Raw genomic sequence first — 18509 nt, 5'->3', positions numbered from 1 at the left:
AGGCTCAGAGCAGACACCTGTAAGCCTTGCAGCAGTGCCTGAGACCAGAATATCCCCAGGCATCACATCTCATGTTGTAGTGTCAGGGCAAGTACTGTGGTCAATGTCTGGGAAAAAAAGGTGCCTGGCAATGGCAGAATACATCCTGGCCTTTAAAAGGACTAAAATATAAACTCCTGTGTCACCATCATATTTTCTGGAAAAATCTCTTTGCCCAGGATTTTCTCTTGGGAAGCTGAGAAGCCTCAGAGAAAAAGGAAAACAATAATTATCTCATTTGCTTCTCCTGTGTTTTGCTGCTTTGGAATGTGGTTTGGAGATTGTTTATCCAACAGGTGGTTCTTTGATTGGTTTCATGTGAATTTAACTTAATGACCCATCACAGCCAGCTGTGTTGAGGCTCTGTCAAGAGTTACTAGTTTTTCATTAATATCTGTTAAACCTTCTGTAAGTATCCTTTCGCTATTATTTAGAATAATATATAATATATTAGCCTTCTGAGAACATGGAGTCAGATTCATCTTTCCTCCCCACGACAGGGGACCCAGGAAATACCACACTCCTGGTTTATTATAAACTATTATATTTTTACTCCTGGTAAAATAGAAACTAAAATACAAACCTGCCTCATGGTGCTTTCTAGCCTGCTGACAGAGAGGATTAGGCATGAGTTTAGGTCTGCTATGGCTAAAGGTGATGGGTGTGGTGAGATGAACAGCATCCCTCTTTCCCTGAATTTAGGGATACCTAGGACATTAATATTTAAAGCTGAGGGCATGAGGGTAGCTCAAGAGAGATTAAAGGGGAAGAGGGCAAGACTGGGGAGGTCGAAGCAAAGATAAACTTTTTGAATAAGAGGACCACAGCTGGATACAGCAGATGTAAAACTAGGTGCTGATTAAAGTTGGGACAGATGCTGCCAGTTTTACCCATTTACTAGTACAAGATACTGGTGCATTGCTTGGCCTGAGGAACTGCTGATAAAAGGCAATTTTATCATTGCAAGTTTGAGGGCTGAGCAAACATACCTGGGTGCATGATTCCTTCAGGATGAAGTCTGATCTGGCTGTCTCCACAGGATTCATTATTGCTATTGCACACCTCTCTAAAAAACAGTAATAAGATTTATTTCTTTGAGTTTTCATCTTGTTTCTAATACTTTGGGTTCTTTTCTCTTTTGAAAGCATATAAACTGCTCCATACCTAATATTAGCTCTGGTAGCTTACCTAATAAATAAAAAGTCCATAACCACTTGGTGACCATATGGCATTGCATATGTTTGATGTGATCTGCAGATGTAACACTCCAAAAATGTCATCCTTCAGCTCATCTGGATGCTGGTCCACAAACTGAACAAGTGGAGAGCCTCTCAACCTTGTTATGCCTCTGAGCTACAGAACAAGTGCTCTGTCAGGTACGTCCTTATAAATGGTTGCCACAATCCCCAAGACAGTATTTGAAGCAGATTAACTTTTTTTTAAACTCAGATATTTATTTTGACTATAAAAAGGAGGTTTCAGACGTGCATTGCTCTGCCATAACCCATAGTTAGAACAAAATGAGCAGAGCTAGCTCTAAAAGGCTGCTCTGAAAACTCCAGTATGAAAAATAAATTTGCACAAAGCTGTCCTCCAACACTTTTGACCCACAACAATTTGTGGGTGCTGAGCAGCAATTCTGGTCAGTGAAAAGGAAAACTAATCCACCTTGGGCAATAATCTTACCTGCAAGGTCTTTATCAAGAATCAGGAGATCCCATATTGTAGCCTTATGCTCAAGTAATCCAAGACTAGGTCCATATACTCTGAATATTTTATTGAAGTTTTTTCTATTCCATTTATTTTTCAAACAATTAAAAAAGTTTGAAATGTCTGATGAGAAAAGTTTAGAAATGAGATAAACATTTTCTTTTGATATAATGTCATAATATTTGATACTGTGCATTTTTCATTATATTCTAGGATATAACGGTACTTCTTCCTCTCAGTTCCTAAATTGTTGTTTAGCTCCCCCCTTCTCTTTCCATTTTATGGGCATTGATTCTAATACTGTACTGAGAAAATGGAAGTTACTAGGTTCTCAGTAATGTGGATTAAAGAAAAAAAGATTAATACAAAGTATGACAAGAGACTTCTTTCTGGTAAAAATAATACCTAAAAATAATTGAAAAAAATATATCCAGAAAACCACAGCCCACACTCATTGAAATTTTGGACAAGCCATAAGAAATTCTCTGATCCCTGGAGCTATATTTTTTGAAAGTAAGTTCCAAAATTTGCATAAAATGTACCTTTAAAGAGACTTTAAGTGCTGAGAGTATACCAGCTTCTTGGGAGGGAGGGTTTTATGATTTATTAATCTCCATGATGTTTTCTATTTACAAAAATGATCAAAGAAGTGCAAAAATTAAGCAAGAGAGTACAAGCAGAATACTCTGTATACCACTCAGAGAAAACATCATTGCAAAATTAAATTAATTATCAGTGTTCCTCGAGGAGCAGACCGAAGCTTGAACAGCCACAAACACAGCCTGTCCAACAAAGGGCACAAAATTGCAGCTGTAGCACCAAACCTCATAGAAATGAGGTGTTTGGGGTTTTTTTCAGCTTTTTCCTTGAAACATAAGGAAAGGCTCTACCAGAATCTGCATAAATCATCTTCCAAGATTTGCCTATACTGCCTTGTACTGGTCACATCTGAGTATATTTGTGATATATTCTTTGAAAAAGAGACACTTCTCCTTTCCTTCCTATTTTCAGTTTTCACTTTTTTAATTAGACAGAACAAGCAGGAGTATTTAAGTTTAAAATCTAACCAAAGATGGCTCAAGTGTCTACACTGCTATTTTGGAAGAGACATAGCACAAATGTATTAATTCCACATCTGCATCACCATGTTCAGAGCATGTCTAGGAGCTCTCCAGTGTGATTCCTAGATTTTGGTACCTTTTTCTGCAATGCCAGAACAATAAAATATAAACTTCTACAAAGGCTTTCCTCTGCTGTAGTCAAGGATTGAGGTTAAATCACTTAACAGAGGAACAGCCATAACCCAAGCTACCCTCCTGTGATTATCAAATAGATATAAATAGAGAGTGATATTTGTCCCCACTCTCTCAGGTAAAGCTGTAACTATGGATCTTGCGCAATAATTTTAGCAGGGATTCAGTAATAGAACACATTTATCTAATATAAAGTTCACAGAAAACACAATAGTCAGATTGTAAGGATTAATTCCCCACATTCATATCTCACTTCCCCCAAGAAATCTGCATCTTGGCAATGTTAGAAAAAAAACTTAATTCATCACTTGAAACACCTTCCATTATTGTTCCTTTTCTCCAATTTTTTTTCCATATAGACCTTTGAGAGTTCATATTGTGGTTTTGATCTATTTGGCTTAGTGTTCTAAGTCATATTGAATTTAATCATGGGGTCACTTGAACCAAGTGGCTTTGCTGTTTCTAATCTACTAACTGCACATTTTTGCTGAGATTGGAAAGGACAAGTCCTATTAGTACTCTGACACTACAGGTCAATAACTCTTTATTTCTTCTATAATTTTATTTTTCATTGTGCCATGCTTTTCAGCTTTCCCAGTTCATACTGGGAAATTGAAATCACCCATCACTAGAGCCTGTTTGTTTTCTTATTTTCCTCATGTTGTGCTGAGGACTGTTACTCTTTCCCTTACACTGATGGCTTGTTCCAGGAGCAGCCAGCATTCTTTTATTTTACCTAGTCCACAGCTAGGTGTGTATGTATTAAACTATAAAGAGTTATTTTAGAAGAAAACATAGTTTTTTTCAGGTAGAAAAGCGATTCAGCAGATTCCTCACATATTTCTAATCTAATTCTTTATATTTAATTAAGTTTAACCTCCCCAACAAACTCTTCAAGGACATCACAGGAACAGTTTAAGGACATCATCTGCATCATGCTGCAGCCAAATTCCCCATCCCCACCAACATCAACTTGAGGAAAAAAATTCTCAAAGCTGTCACTTCATATTATAACAAACATTAAGGCTGGGTCTATGCAAGCCAAACCTCTGATCAAAGAAAAGATTAAAAGGCCTGTCCTGTGACTTTCAGGCTGCTATCCCAGGATGGTTTTAGGAGCAGAGCAAGTCTTGTCCCTCCTACCCCACAGCTACCCCCTTGTCAGTCAGGTTGTGCAAAGGGGTGATGAACCATTACAATCCAAATGTTCCCAATTTAAACAAAACATTCAAAAAGGGCTCTGTATGTGGCTTCGTTCAACAACAGAAAGAAAAATCCAGAGCAGAGGGTGAAGTTGTACTTGGCCACACATTGGTTTGTCCTTCACTGGTTTTGCTGTGCCTGTGGATACTGCAAGTGCAGCCCTAAATACACTTTTGTTGCTACTCTGACTAAATGCTATAAAGCAGCCAGTCTTCAAGGGTAAATACCCATGAAGCTCTTTATTCACTTTCAGAGAATAACAATTCTTGATAACACACAGAAAAAGTTTTTTTCTATATAAAATGTATTAAGTAAATAGCAGTGGAAGTGCAGTACTGCCTTTTTCTTATAAAGGCTAATCAAACTGCTTCTTCCTTATGGCAACAATGGTTTCTAACAGAGATATTAGTAATAGTAATAAAAAAGAATAAAAGTAATAAAACTTTTTTTTACAAGTTCATCAGAAAGAAACATCAAAATACGCAGACTGTGCTGTGCAATGAAGTTTTCTGTTGGTACTTTCTTCCTCTGTACAGCCTGCTTAGGTACTGCATGCTCATATCCTGCAGCTTACATTCAAAATCACTATCCCCCTATTTATCAAAAAAGTAATGACCGTTATTTTATATATATCAATTATATACAAAATAATGATCATTATATATATTGATATATATATTGATATATATATATTGATATATATATATTGATATATATTATATAAAATTATATATATTGATATATATCAAAGATATAATTATATATATCAAAGATATAATTATATATATCAATTACATATATATCAATTATATATATTTTATATATATATATATAATTTATATCAATTATATACATAATGATCAATCTAGATCCTCAGACATATTTTTTAATGGTTCCTGTACTAATATGTTCTAGTGATGTTACCAGAAGTGATGATCCTTATTTTGGAAGTGTGGAAGAACACTCAAAATAAAAAAAAAATAACCCTCAGGTAAGTCATCCAGAGAGAAGAGAAACTAATTTTATTTTCCTCTATTATTATCTGAAAAAAAAAAATTAAGAAATCCTCTTTTTTATATCTTCTTCTTTTCAGATCACATGTCTGATAATTGTTGGGGTCTGAAAATTGAGAATGTCCATTAAAAGAACCTACAGGTAATTTCTTTCCTGCTCACAAGGCATGGATTATCCTCAGTCCCCCCCATATCACACAGAGGCAATGTTTACCAATATGGGCCCTTGAAATCAAGAGCAAAACACACTTTGACTTCTGTCACAGCACAAGTAATAAAATGTAAGTTACTCAAATGGAGACAGATGAATTTATATTTTTCAATGATCTGATTCATAACACAATTTACTTCTTCTGGCTTACTCCCTAAATATGGTAAAAATCACTGGTGGAAAGTTAAAAGTGTCGCCAAATATACAGCACTGAAAGAAACAAATCCACAGTAATGATCTGACAATTATTTTTGTTCCCTTTCTCCCAGCCACTATGTAGAGTTGAGATATTTTCCTGTATTTCAGTCCTACAGATGATGGTGCATATCTTTATAAATATTTGTACATGTATATATATACACTACATACATAAGTATATATATCAGTTTCCATATATACATATATATTCATAAAGAGGGAAAGCAAGTTATCATGGTTTTATATAAATGCATTGAGTTGAAAAAGGAGAATAAAATTAGCTTGGAATGACTATGTGAGATTAGACACTAAAATTATCCTCCTGCAGTCATATTTAATTCTCTAAACAGCTTTAACTAATTTGCTTAGGCACACTACATTTTAGTGAAACTAATGAAAAAACATGCAGCCTCTGTGTTCATTTTTGGTGAGTACTCAAACCTCCAAATGTAATAAGACCGTTTTTTAAATCTTTGTTTTAATCATTTCATCTCTATAACAATCTCTTTGCTTACTCAAGCTGCAATATTAGGCAAGAGCTTGTGCTAAAAGTGCTCATATTCCCTAAATTTATTAATTTAAGGAACTTAAGTGATATTACATTGCTGTAGCCACCTATGGAATTAAACAAAAATGGCCAATATCAGACAACATTTCCTCTCAAGTTAAAAACTAAACAAGACAAACAAATAAAAAAAAAAAGAAAAAAAAAATGAAACAAGAAGCAAGTAGCACTTGTTCACATTAATTTGACCATAGAAGAAATAAACAAAAAAACAATAGCCAGGCACCTAATTTATCACAGGTGGGTTTTTTTCAGTTCTGTTTTCAGTCTGTTCCAAGCGTTAAAAAGTGCTGATTTGAATACATACCTGTCCTCATGTTATGTCTTCCTGAAAATTCAGGTAGTGTACCCAGAGCTACAGAGCAAATTCCCGAGAACAGCAGACCCCACATTGCTACTAAGAAAAGAACTGGTTTTTTTTTACTTGTTTGCTATTATTTCACTCTATCAAACTATTTTTCCACAAGCAAATCAATGGAAACAGCTATTACTTAATCAGGCAATGAACCACATACAAATCAGTCAAAGAGTCACTTCTGGTGGCCTTGTGAATTATTTTCCCTGTCCCATCCCATCAGCTTCTGTGCCTCATGGAGACCAACCAGCAGAAGTGCCAATAGCAATTAGGTTTTCAGGTAGGCCAAGTGCTTTACCTTATTCTTTGTTTAGGTTTTGTGCAGGTTTTCAGGTAGGCCAAGTGCTTTACCTTATTATTTTCTCCCTAAAAAGTCATATACAAGGTTTGCAACTCATGGCTTTGCCTCTGCTCACTGTCTGGTGGAAATCCAGCCCAACCCAACCCCACCCTGAATAATTGCAGACATTCTGGCTATGAAAAAGAGTGCTGAATAGTTGGGGGGCTTAGATTTAAGTATACAAGCAACTTCCCAAAAGAGTTAGTGTGTTGGAAATGTGTTTAATGGTTTCTCTTAGCAAGCAAATACTTTTCTGTTTCCTGGTAGAACCAGCCTTCCAAGGTGGTTGCTGCATTAAAAAAAAAAAAAAAAACCAAACCTTACATTCTTGTTACCTGCTGCTGGGCAGCCTGATCTCTCACTGCCATATTTACAACAATTTTGTCAACAGTGATTCTCTACCATTTTATTTAAATGTCAAATGGAAAGGTAGAATATACCTTGTGAGATGGCTTAGATGAGCAGTCCAGACATGCCTGGCAGGTAAACAAAACATTTTTAATTATAAGTAATACCAGCCTTCTGGTACCTTTCAGTAAGGTACTTTCTGTAAGGTTATAGCTTTTTCTCCATCCTACTCATCCCATCATTCTCAGTCTGTACATGTCCATGTGACAGGCCCAAATCACAGGAAACTTAATATTTGCTTTGATAAAATCAATATTAAAAAAACTCTTTCATTAATCTAACTAGAAGTAATTTTCCTGTTTTACTCACTAACTGTTACTTTGTGTAAACCAAATACAGATTGCTCACAGAGAGCTCTTAACAGCACTACAATTACATTTGGCAGACTCCTGGCAAGTTTAGATATTTTGTCTAAAATTGCATGTGAAAAAAGCAAATGCAGCCTTTGGAACATTTGTAGTATATTAACACAGAATTTTGTTTAGTGTACAGTTGCCCAAAAGTTCAAGGATTTCAAAAGCCTAAATATAATTTTGCATTGTAGAAGATCTATGCCATCCTCTGCTGCCATTAAAATCAATCCAAATTTCATAAAATATGTTTAAACTGGTGTCATTCCATCCTAAATGCAAAAATCTAGACCATATATTTCATGCTGCTGCTAACACTGCCAGAACCTGAACACTAATAAGGTGCTAATTAGGAACTGCCATTTTAAGTCTGTCGTGCTTTTGCATGTGAATTTACCATATGCTCTAGATCACATTTCCTGCTGTGAAAAAGCTGAGATGCCTCAAGCATATGATGTCCAATAAACCACTGCTTTTCAGTGGTCCTCTTCTCTAAAAATGCCTTTTGTAAGTGTGGGGTTTTGAGAGGATTGTTAGAAGTTCTTGTAACTTTTTCCATTTATTTTATTTGCCAAAGAAAATTATTTTGCTTTGGGAAATCATGATATAGTGCTAGAGAGCTGTCCATGATTAATACCAAGAGCTACCCATGTGACTGCATTTTTCAGATGTATCACAGAGTCTATTTATTAATGTTAGAGATTTGCAGCAAAATAAATCACATAATCAATGCTGTTGTCTATTGTAATATGTTTAGATTATTTTAAAGCTACACTTTATTCCACTTTTTTTGTGGTTTCTTTTTGGTGTCCAGACATCAAAGGCAGAAGAAATAGCTGCTATTACACATGAGCCACCTGTCCCATGTGCCTTGCATTTGTAGCTTTTCAGTCCTAAATTTAATCACAGTAAACAGGAACAGTCTTTTTCTTGTCACAGTACACAGACTTTCCAAACTATGCATTTATCAGAACACAGGTATTGTATGCAGAGCTGAAAATGAGAAGACAGCTTTAATTTGTAAAAACACCAAATCACAAAAAGTTCAGTTTGACAGTCAATTCCATGACAGTCAATATTTCATCTTCTTGTTACAAAACTAAGCCATTATGCCATAACAAAGCCTAAAGGTGTTGAAAACTGAATGCCTTTTTTTGATTTTTGCAAGGTAAAAAAAAAAAACAACATGATGTGGGCAACATCAACAAGAGTGCAAGTAATTGTGATCTGACTTAGATTTGTTGACTTACTGTGAAAATTCAATGCTCCTCATAAATCAGGATTTTTTTCTTTCTTACATGTGTTGATATGGGCATCTGGTAACATCACAAGAAATGTAGCCTGCAGCTCTTCATCATGTGTGGACATAGTTCCACATGGGTCCTTTAGGAGGGAAAAAAAAAAAAAAATTAGGGGAGAAAGGAACACAGGGTCAGACCTATTAGAAACATTTAAGATATTCCATGTGTACCTGAAATTCAGCCTGCCACTCCTAGTTGTCAACAGCTTTCCATAGAGTATCTAGACAAGGTTTTTATCTGTCACAGTTGGAAAAACAGATTTGATCTGCACCCTTGTGATACAGAGGTATCACCTTGTAGGAGGTGTTTCACAGTGTCGTTAGGGTGGAAAAGACTTCTAAGGTCATCAAAGGCAACCATCAACCTAACAGCAGCACCACTGAGCCATTTCCCCAAGCACCACATCCACACAATATTTCAACACTCTCAGGGATGGTGATTTCACCCCTTGAAGTGTCAGCCTGTCTCAATGTTTGGCCGCTCTTTCACTGATGAAATTCTCCATAAATGCAATCTAAAGCTCCTCTGTGTGCATCCCAGGAATTTGAGCAGGGTGGTGTTAGCCCCACAGGGGCTCACAGGCTGCACTTCAGCAGAGGTGAGGCTGATGGAGCAGCACAGGACAGACAGACAGACACAGGACTAACTTACCTGATTATGGTAATCCTTAACTGATTGTGACGGTGTTCACAAGGGTTTTCAGATGAGGGAAGAGATGAGAATGTTGACTCCATATTTCAGAAGGCTTGATTTATTTTATGAGATACATTAAATTAAAACTATACTAAAAAAATAGAAGAAAAGGTTTCATCAGGAGGTTAGCTAAGCTAAGAATAGAAAGGGACGAATAACAAAGGCAGCTGTCCTAGACTGTCTGAGCTAGCCAGGCTGTGATTGGCCATTAATTACACAAAAGCACATGAGACCAATCACTGATGCACCTGTTGCATTCCACAGCAGCAGATAATCATCATTTACATCTTGTCCCTGAGGCCTCTCAGCTTCTCAGGAGGAAAAAAATCCCAAGGAAAGGATTTTCATGAAAAGATGTCTGCGACAACTGATCACCTCTCTAGCTGCATGCAGGAGTTTGAAATCAAGTCCACAGGCAGAAAAGCATGTAATTGCACAGCCCCCAAAGCAAATTGGCAGAGAGGCAGTGTCTTAAAAAGCCATAATATCCCTCACAGACTGTCCCTAGTGCTGGATGGAAGTGATGTGACATATAGCTCCACCTGGGGTGATGCATGAGCCAAGAAACACCAGTGTCATTGTGCCATCAGGTGTGCTGGCAAATTGTGCTTCTGCTCATTCTTCATCTTCATCCATCTCCTGCAACTTGTCTGCACAAAATGGGTTTTTATTGGTTCCTTAGAGCTCGCTCATGGATTGCACATAAAGCTATGAGAACTCTCCTGAGCTTAAAAGAACAGAGTGACCTCCTCCTCCTCACACTTTTAACCTGAGAGGCAAAAGGTTTTCATTTTTCAAATAGGAATACACCTTTCTCAAAAGCAGTTTATATGTTTTTTAGCATATTTAACCAAGAATTCATTGACACACAAGAGGAAATGATGAAAAATGCCATCTCAGAAGGGAAGATTTAACAAACATTTATTTACAAGAAGCATTCAGTGGATATTATTGTACATTCCAAGTTAAAAGTCTTTATCATAATTTCTATATGACATAGTGAAAGTGAGAGCATTAATATTAAGCTCCTTCTATGTAAATTACCAGTAAAAAAATGATAGCATGGAATTAAAGATTAACAGGCTTGCTAATATCTGAATCAATGTTGCAAATCATGATAGCAGAGCTGGCTACTTATTTCTTGAGGAAAAAAAATCAGCAAACCAATAGCACCAGAAAGAATACTCCAGCTTTTTCTGGCTGGTTTACTTAGATTTCTTTTTTTTTTTTTTTTTATTTTTGCCTGGAGACATAGAAGATCCCCACAGAGTGAGAGACCATCACCTTTTAAGAGAAAAACCTGAAATATGAAATGAATGTTATAAATGCAGATCTAATATTCAAACCGATGGTATTTTAAATAATGTTACAAAGTTAAAGAGCACATGGCACAGAAGAAAAGTGGAAGAGAGTCCTAAGAGAGCTGCTTAAGTGTTCATAGGCCCCTGGAATGGCACTGGAATACTCTGGGGGAGTACAGCACATAAAACTCCAAACTTCAGGGTAGCTCTGCTGATCCTTTAATCACTGCATCCCCTGATGAAAACAAAAGTACAGCAAGAAGTGAAACACCAGTCTTGGAATTCCTGTGCTTCTCTCAGGGCTGCACTGCTGAGCAGCAGCCCCAAACCCAGACCTGAGGGAGGAGCCCTGCTGATGCTGGGCAGTCATTGAGTTGTCCCTAGAATCCCTCAGAGTGGGAAGCCCTCTGGTCCATGCCAGTGTTGCTCCATCCCTGAAAAGCATCCTCCTCTCAGCTCACCAAAATATCTCCCTGCAGCTGACAAATTTGTGCTAGCAGACAAAAATAACTCTGCAGGGGAAGTTTACAAGTACTTGTCGGCATGTGTGTATAAATAAGCGCTGCTCTTTCCAAATTTACCCAGGATATTCACCTTTCACATACCCTAGGGCCCACCCATAAGTGCAGAGTCCCAAAACACCTCAGCGTACAGCAGAGATTCAAGTTAACTGTGTTAGAAAAATGGCTAGACTTGGCATAAGAAAAGGGTGGTGATTTTGGGCATAAGAGACTGGGCAAGGTTGGGGAAGGGTAAGGTTGGCACAGCAGCAGAAAGCTTTGGTGAACTTGAACAAGGATTTGCACCTCAAGTCCTCCTCCCCTTTATAAAACAATTTTGTAAGGTCTGCTCCTTACAGAACACTGAATAGAGTGAATGCCTGTCCCTGTGCGTTGCTGTTCAGACTGCACCTCCCTCAGACTAATTCCTTTTGTACTCCACGTAAAGAGACACAATCTGTAGTAAAAAATATGCATTATGTGACAGAACTGGGTAGATATTGTAGGGAGTTAAAAGGAGATTGATTGTCTTCTGTGCAAGCAGGATGGTAGGAATCAAAAAAGACAGTAAAGACCTCCAAGTCCAGCCATCAAGTATTTCTTAATCTGGGCCTACTCACTCAATTCCAGACTCACTTGGACTCATCTTTGTCATGAACATGTTTGCTTGGATGATTTTCAACTTTATTTGAAGGACCTTATGTCCCTAAGTTTCTTGGAGAAAATAACCTAATATGAGGCCTTTCATAGCTTTCCATTGGCCATGGAAAGAAAACATCAGAAAATTAGTATTCTGGATGGTGGAAAAACTCTCAGAGAGAGTTTAATATGTTAGAGGAATGAGAAAAGCAGAAAAACTATCAAAGTAATATCATGGTAGAGATGCAATTCAGGCAGCATATCAAGAGAAGTGAGAGCAAAAAGAGAGAAATGTTGCACTTTGAAAACCTCATAGGCTGAAACACAAAGTGCTTTCTTTCATTTGCAGTTAAAAATTCACCCAGTGTCAAAGCAAAAGGCAAAAATTGCCTTCATCCCCACACACCTCAGTGTTTTGTATGCCAGGACAAACTCCGAGGTTGAAAATTTCCTGCAGGGGAAAGGGAAGGAAAGGGGAATGCACAGAAAATGCACAGAAGTGTCCAGGTCTGACCTTTCATTCTTTCTGCCTGAGAACCCCAGTAGTTTTTTCCTCTCTCATTATCAGCAGACATTTCAGCTGCTGCCATGAGGAGTGGCATTCTTGTTCTCTGCAGTCAGTCAGTTATTTATGGAGCACAAGTTTCTTCCTAATTTACAGCAGTTTCTCATGGAATACCTAGCTAGCCACCTGCTTACTCTGGCTCACGTTGTTTTCTCTATATAAACTCTTGTGTTAAATGCATACACACCAACCCTATAATCTTTTATACCAATTTAGACCTCTAATTCCAAGATAAGTCAAAGAGAAGGAATAACAGCTTGGTGTTAGTGAACTCAGGAGCAAATCTGAATTCTTTTTCTTGAAGTTCATGCAAGCTATGTCTGAAGAGATCAACTAGTCCACAGGCATGTGACTCACAGGACATTTAGATAACTTCACATAAGCATGTCATGTGTTAACCTTGTTTTCTCCAGGCCCTTCCTGTGCCCCAGAAACACAGCAGATGTGGTTTTAATTTTATTTTTTTTTCATGAGAGACACGGCTGCTGAACTCTTCAGTCATTGGTAAACACTCCCCAGAGTGGGTCCATTTATAAAAAAAGTTACTGTGCAGGCAAGGGTGTTGCCTTATATATCAAGAGTTCTATTATCATTATAGTGCAAGGAATCCATATCACCAGAGTTTCATACCTCCTCAATGTTTCTCCTAAGAATCTCCTCCAAGCACTGACTGTCCCTGGTCCTCACAGCAGCCATCTGACTCCAGATCCCACCAATCCACTCTTTTATACCACTGCTCTTATTGGTTACAGGTGTGGCCTGTTAACATCAGGCCTGCTCCTAATCTTTAGTAATTGGTTCAGCTACAACTCTTTGGGGGATAAGATTACATTCTACACCACCTTCATTTACCCGCACTGTATCCCTCTACAATTCCCTCTTTTTCTTTTAATTACAGAGTATCAGCATTTCCAGAAGAACATATTCAAATAATTTAAGATTATGGCATATTTATACATTTCACTCAGAACTAAGAGTTATACAAGTGCTCAAACAGCATATTATAGTACAGATATATATATTTCTAAATTTTAGTTCAGTTTTTATAGCTTACAAAGTGCTTATCTTCATATTTACCAAACACAAAGAGCTGTAATTGATATATTTTGTCAGTAGTTTAGTGTTCAAACCCTGTTTCCCCAAATCCACTGGGTTATATTGTCTAGTCCCAAATCCACAGGTCAATATATTTTAGCATTTAAAACCTTTTTCTCCTGAGTCATGTTGGGGGTCACCATTCGTTTTCTAACATATCAAGAGTTTTGTTATCATTATAGTGCAAGGATTCCATACCACCAGAGTTCCATACCTCCTTGATGCTTCTCACAAGCAGCTCCTCTGAGCACTGACTGTTCCTGGTCCTTGCAGCAGCCATCTGGCTCCAGATCCCACCAATCCACTCTTTTATACCACTGCTCTTATTGGCCACAGGTGGGGTCTGTTAACATCAGCCTGGCCCTAATCTTTAGTAATTGCTCCAGCTGCAACTCTTTGGGGGATAAGATTACATTCTGTACCACCTTCATTTACCCATATTATATCCCCCTACACAAAGTAGCATTAATGACAGCTGCTCCCTGCAAATAAATACTACCTGAAGGCTGAGAAACCTGGTGGAAGCATTGCTTACTTGAATAAAGAACAAAGCTTGTGTTTAAAGTGTGAATATTTTGTTTGTTTATTCAAGCAGCATTTAATCCAAGCATGACAACAATAAAACCTTTTACTTCTGTTTTCCCATGACTCCAGAGCCATGGTTTGCAAAATGAAAAATGACTTCTTGCTTTAGTAGTTATTCCCATTTTTCCTTGTGATGGCTGGTTAGTGTCCATGGACCTCTGTCTAGCACATCTTACAAGGGATGCAAGTTAATAATCCTTCATCTGTTTTCAGTTTCTAGGAAAATTAGTTTCTTTACCTGCTCCTTGTTTTAAAATGTCAACAAAATTCTCATGAAGCCTCAGAGAATAACTTAGCACCAGCTGATGATATTCTCTATTACAATACAGTAAGCCTCTCATGTCACTGCTCCAAACCCTATTTTTTAAAAATCTAAACTTTGAATGCCATGGAATAAATGGGAAAATGGGAAATGTTCACTCACTTGCAAGTAATTTGGTATTCATCATATCAGCATTTATCATAATGTATTCATTTGGCATTCCTGTGGCTCTCACATGTAAGAGAGTTCAATTACAGTGTACACAGCTAATGAGTATATAAAGAGTTACTGAATCAACATTACTCTGCAACATTTTCTCATTTGCAGTATTCACATGCTTCAGGTTTTAATGCAAACCAGGGAAAGAATAAAAGAGAGGCTTTGAAAGGAAAACAAAAATTATATACACATGTGCTTTTCCACTATCTACTGTGTAATACCAATTCTTTCTAGGCACCTGCTGCTTCCCACCTAGTTTGTGTGCATTGCTTTATACAAAAGTCTCCAACTCATCATTCTCTACGTTTTTGGGGTTTTTTCAAGGTGCATTCAATTACTCTTATTCTTTTGCTTGCATGCTACTTGCCTCCTTCCAACAGTGTTCCTGCAACACTTTAATTTCTGCATTTTCAAAAGAGGAAAACTGAATTCACACTTATCTTTTCTGGGTGGGATGAGAAGGGGAGTAACTTTAGTTTACAGAATAATTCCTGTTTCAGGTAGATTTCCAACTCTGTTGTTCTTAGTGAGTTTTTAATGTGGATCCACCTCAAGTCCTCATTCCTGAATTTGTGCAGAAATTCTGAAAAAAAATCAGCAAATGCTCAGCAATGATAACAAGCATTTCAAAGCATATTGTGCATCTTCTTAAATCCTTTTACTATATCCACCCTTTCCACTAAACTCTGCAGCACGAAATTGTTTGAAGTTAGAGGAACAAGATTTTGCTGCAGGTATTTAGACAGCCTAAGCTTAAATCTAAATTCTATATAAGCATCTACTCTAAGAAATTAGATCATTTACTTGCTGTCTGCACTGAAAACTGCTAAAACAATGGAAAAATTATAAAAGCTTGCAATTACTTAAAATGTGCCAAATGGCTTTGTAAAAAAAAAAAAAGGATTTTGTAAGTGTAACTAACTCATATGTAGTGATTTAGGTGAGTGCAAGAAACACTGCTTCATTTATATTGTAGTTGTTTTCTTTCTCCTTTACAGTTTTCATGCTCCCAGGTGCGTTTGCTTAAGCACTGAAGCATATTTGGGCCTGGTAACCAGCTAAATAACAGTATTTCTTGTTTGTTAGAATTTGGAAGCAGCATAATGAGAAGAGGAAGTCTTTATCAGACAGAATTATCGAAGCCTTGCCTTCATTGAGGTAACAAATATTTGTGTGTGATTGAAGAAAAAGAAAACAGAAAAGGCTGCAAACACAGATTCTAAAGAGAGACTATAAATAAGATACAATAGTAAGAGATATAGAAATTTAAAGGGCTAAGGCTTCTTCTTATCAAAATGAAAGTCCTACATAAAGGGAGAGCCAAAACTGCATCTAAAATCACTTTTCAGTTTCTAGTATATCAGACATATCTATTACAATTTTAAAATAAGGATTGGATGTAAAAAATGCTGATATAAGACACTACTTTGGTTGTATTTTAAAATAATTTGATATTTGTTTCTTTTACTGCTTTACTTCCCCTGCAAAATTATGAGTATACAAAACCTGAGAGATCTCTGAATCCTGAAGTCTGGTGAGGTAATAAGGTTGTAGAGAGCTGGAACTGCTAAAGCTGTTTCCAAATTAGCAGGTGAAATGTTGGTCACAAATTAGATGTACCAGCTGAGCATCGCACATAATGTGCAAATATATAGTGGGCTTTAAATGAAATAATTCTTACTGTGTCTACTAAATCCCTTCCCTGTCCCAAATATATTGCTTTCTTGGAAAACATTTCCCCTTTCACACCAGTGATTCTATTGCCAAGTTCTATCTGCTAATCATCTGCAGTTCAATTTTGGGGAGCATGTTCAGCTGCTTAAATTCTCTGCTCAGCAGACATGCACTGGGTTTTGTTTTCTACCAGAAATTAGAAAAAGTGTTTGAAAGGTATTGAACAAGAATGGAAATATAGCTGTTAGCACTTTTAAATGTTTTCCTCTAATCACATAACTGGAAGAGCATCCATTTATCCAAAGGCTACTCCCAAGTCAGCAATACTCCATATGACTCTTCTATTACTTACAGATTGTTATTTGCTCTAAATAGCAATCTAAATAATACCTGCAGCTCTATTTTATTATGATATTATCTGCTGCTGCTCTTTGTTCCTTCAGTGCTTTTAGTAGAGGATAAATGACCCATTTGATAAGAGTTAAATACAGGAATGTAAAACCAGGTCATATTATAGTGCAAGAAATATGTGTGCAGCACATGACATAAGCTTCATCACAGCAGGGGTTTAGGTTTTATTGACAAGCCTGAAAACATTATCTCATAAATTCATTGCACATAATTCCTGAGTAATCAAGGATTTTGAGCATTTTTATGTATTTTTCAAAATGAAATATGCATATTACAGATTGAAAATAATGAATGTTATGATTGGGAGAAATGTATCACTTATATGTACTCAAAGCCTTCAATGAAACTGTTTCATTAAAGAAGAATAATTTCAAGCTAAATATTAAACAAGTTGGAGACTCCTTCAGGTAGAAATATCCAGTTTGTGCTTTCTGGTAGCAAAAAAAATTACACTGCCATTTGTTTTAATGTAAAACACATTCAAACAGAACATAAAAACATAGTGAAGTTCACCTGAGATCCCAGCAACTCAATTTAAGGATGTACAATGATAGAAGCAGGGCTTTAGAGTCACATTTCCAAGTTCACCATTTTCTTATATAATTCTACAAAGTTCAAGTTTGCTAAGAGAAAAAGGCATAGTCCAGCCCCCATCTAACCCACTGGATCCAAGGCAAAGTGGCACAACAACACCCCTGGAAGAACCTTGGCTAACTCGCCCTGAGTATTCTGAAATCCCATAGCACAACACCAGACCTTTCCAGGAGCAAATTGCCTTTTCTATGTGTTCCCATTGCTGATATAACTGGAAGGTCTCCCTGGGAAGGACAGCACAAGGATGCTGAGCATGGACCTGCCCACCCACCCCTCAGGAAAGTGTAGCCTGAGGCCTTTGCTAAGAGGCACCAGAAGCTTGGCTTTCTTTCTTTTCCACGTTTCAGAGCTCTCCCAAAAGTGGATGTACAATGATAGAAGCAGGGCTTTAGAGTCACATCTCCATGTTCACCATTTTCTTGAATAATTCTACAAAGTTCAAGTTTCCAAAGACAAAAAGGCATAGTCCAGGCCCCATCTCACCCACTGGATCCAAGGCAAAGTGGCACAACAACACCCCTGGAAGAACCTTGGCTAACTCACCCTGAGTATTCTGAAATCCCATAGCACGACACCAGACCTTTCCAGGAGCAAATTGCCTTTTCCATGTCTTCACTGGAAGATCTACCTGGGAAGGACAACACAAGGATTCTGAGCAGGCACAGACACAGCCAGGACCTGCCCACCCACCCCTCAGGAAAGTGTAGCCCCAGGCCTTTGCTAAGAGGCACCAGAAGCTTGGCTTTCTTTCTTTTCCACATTTCAGAGCTCTCCCAAAAGTGGTGATCTTGGATCTCAGCTAAATTAGCTTGGATTACAGGAGATAATTCCCTCTGCCAAGTATTGAACTGTGCAATGCAGGCATGTACATTCAAACTACTTGGCTGAATGCCCTTTACAGTAACCTTAATTCATCTTGAACTAAATTAGGACATCTAAATCACTGCCACCAAACCACCAAACAGCTCAAAGAACATATTTAATTTTCCAGTAGGCTGTACTATTTACTTGTTCCCTCCGTGAAT

At 37.4% G+C, this 18509-nt stretch overlaps 1 long non-coding RNA gene across 1 annotated transcript; it reads right to left on the bottom strand.

Annotated features, from left to right (window-relative positions):
- Nucleotides 1–8270: 8270 nt before the first annotated feature.
- Nucleotides 8271–14010, bottom strand: LOC132072834 (uncharacterized). The gene is made up of 3 exons (XR_009418407.1): nucleotides 13954–14010; nucleotides 8896–9028; nucleotides 8271–8638 (listed from the first exon to the last, which is right to left on the bottom strand). It is a non-coding gene; the product is annotated as an uncharacterized LOC132072834 (long non-coding RNA).
- Nucleotides 14011–18509: the final 4499 nt, after the last annotated feature.

This window comes from Ammospiza nelsoni, chromosome 4 (assembly GCF_027579445.1).
Source record: "Ammospiza nelsoni isolate bAmmNel1 chromosome 4, bAmmNel1.pri, whole genome shotgun sequence".
In the NCBI taxonomy this organism is placed as follows: Eukaryota; Metazoa; Chordata; class Aves; order Passeriformes; family Passerellidae; genus Ammospiza; species Ammospiza nelsoni.
Note: the sequence above shows the minus strand (reverse complement) of the source record. Positions and strands in the feature narration are given on the sequence as shown.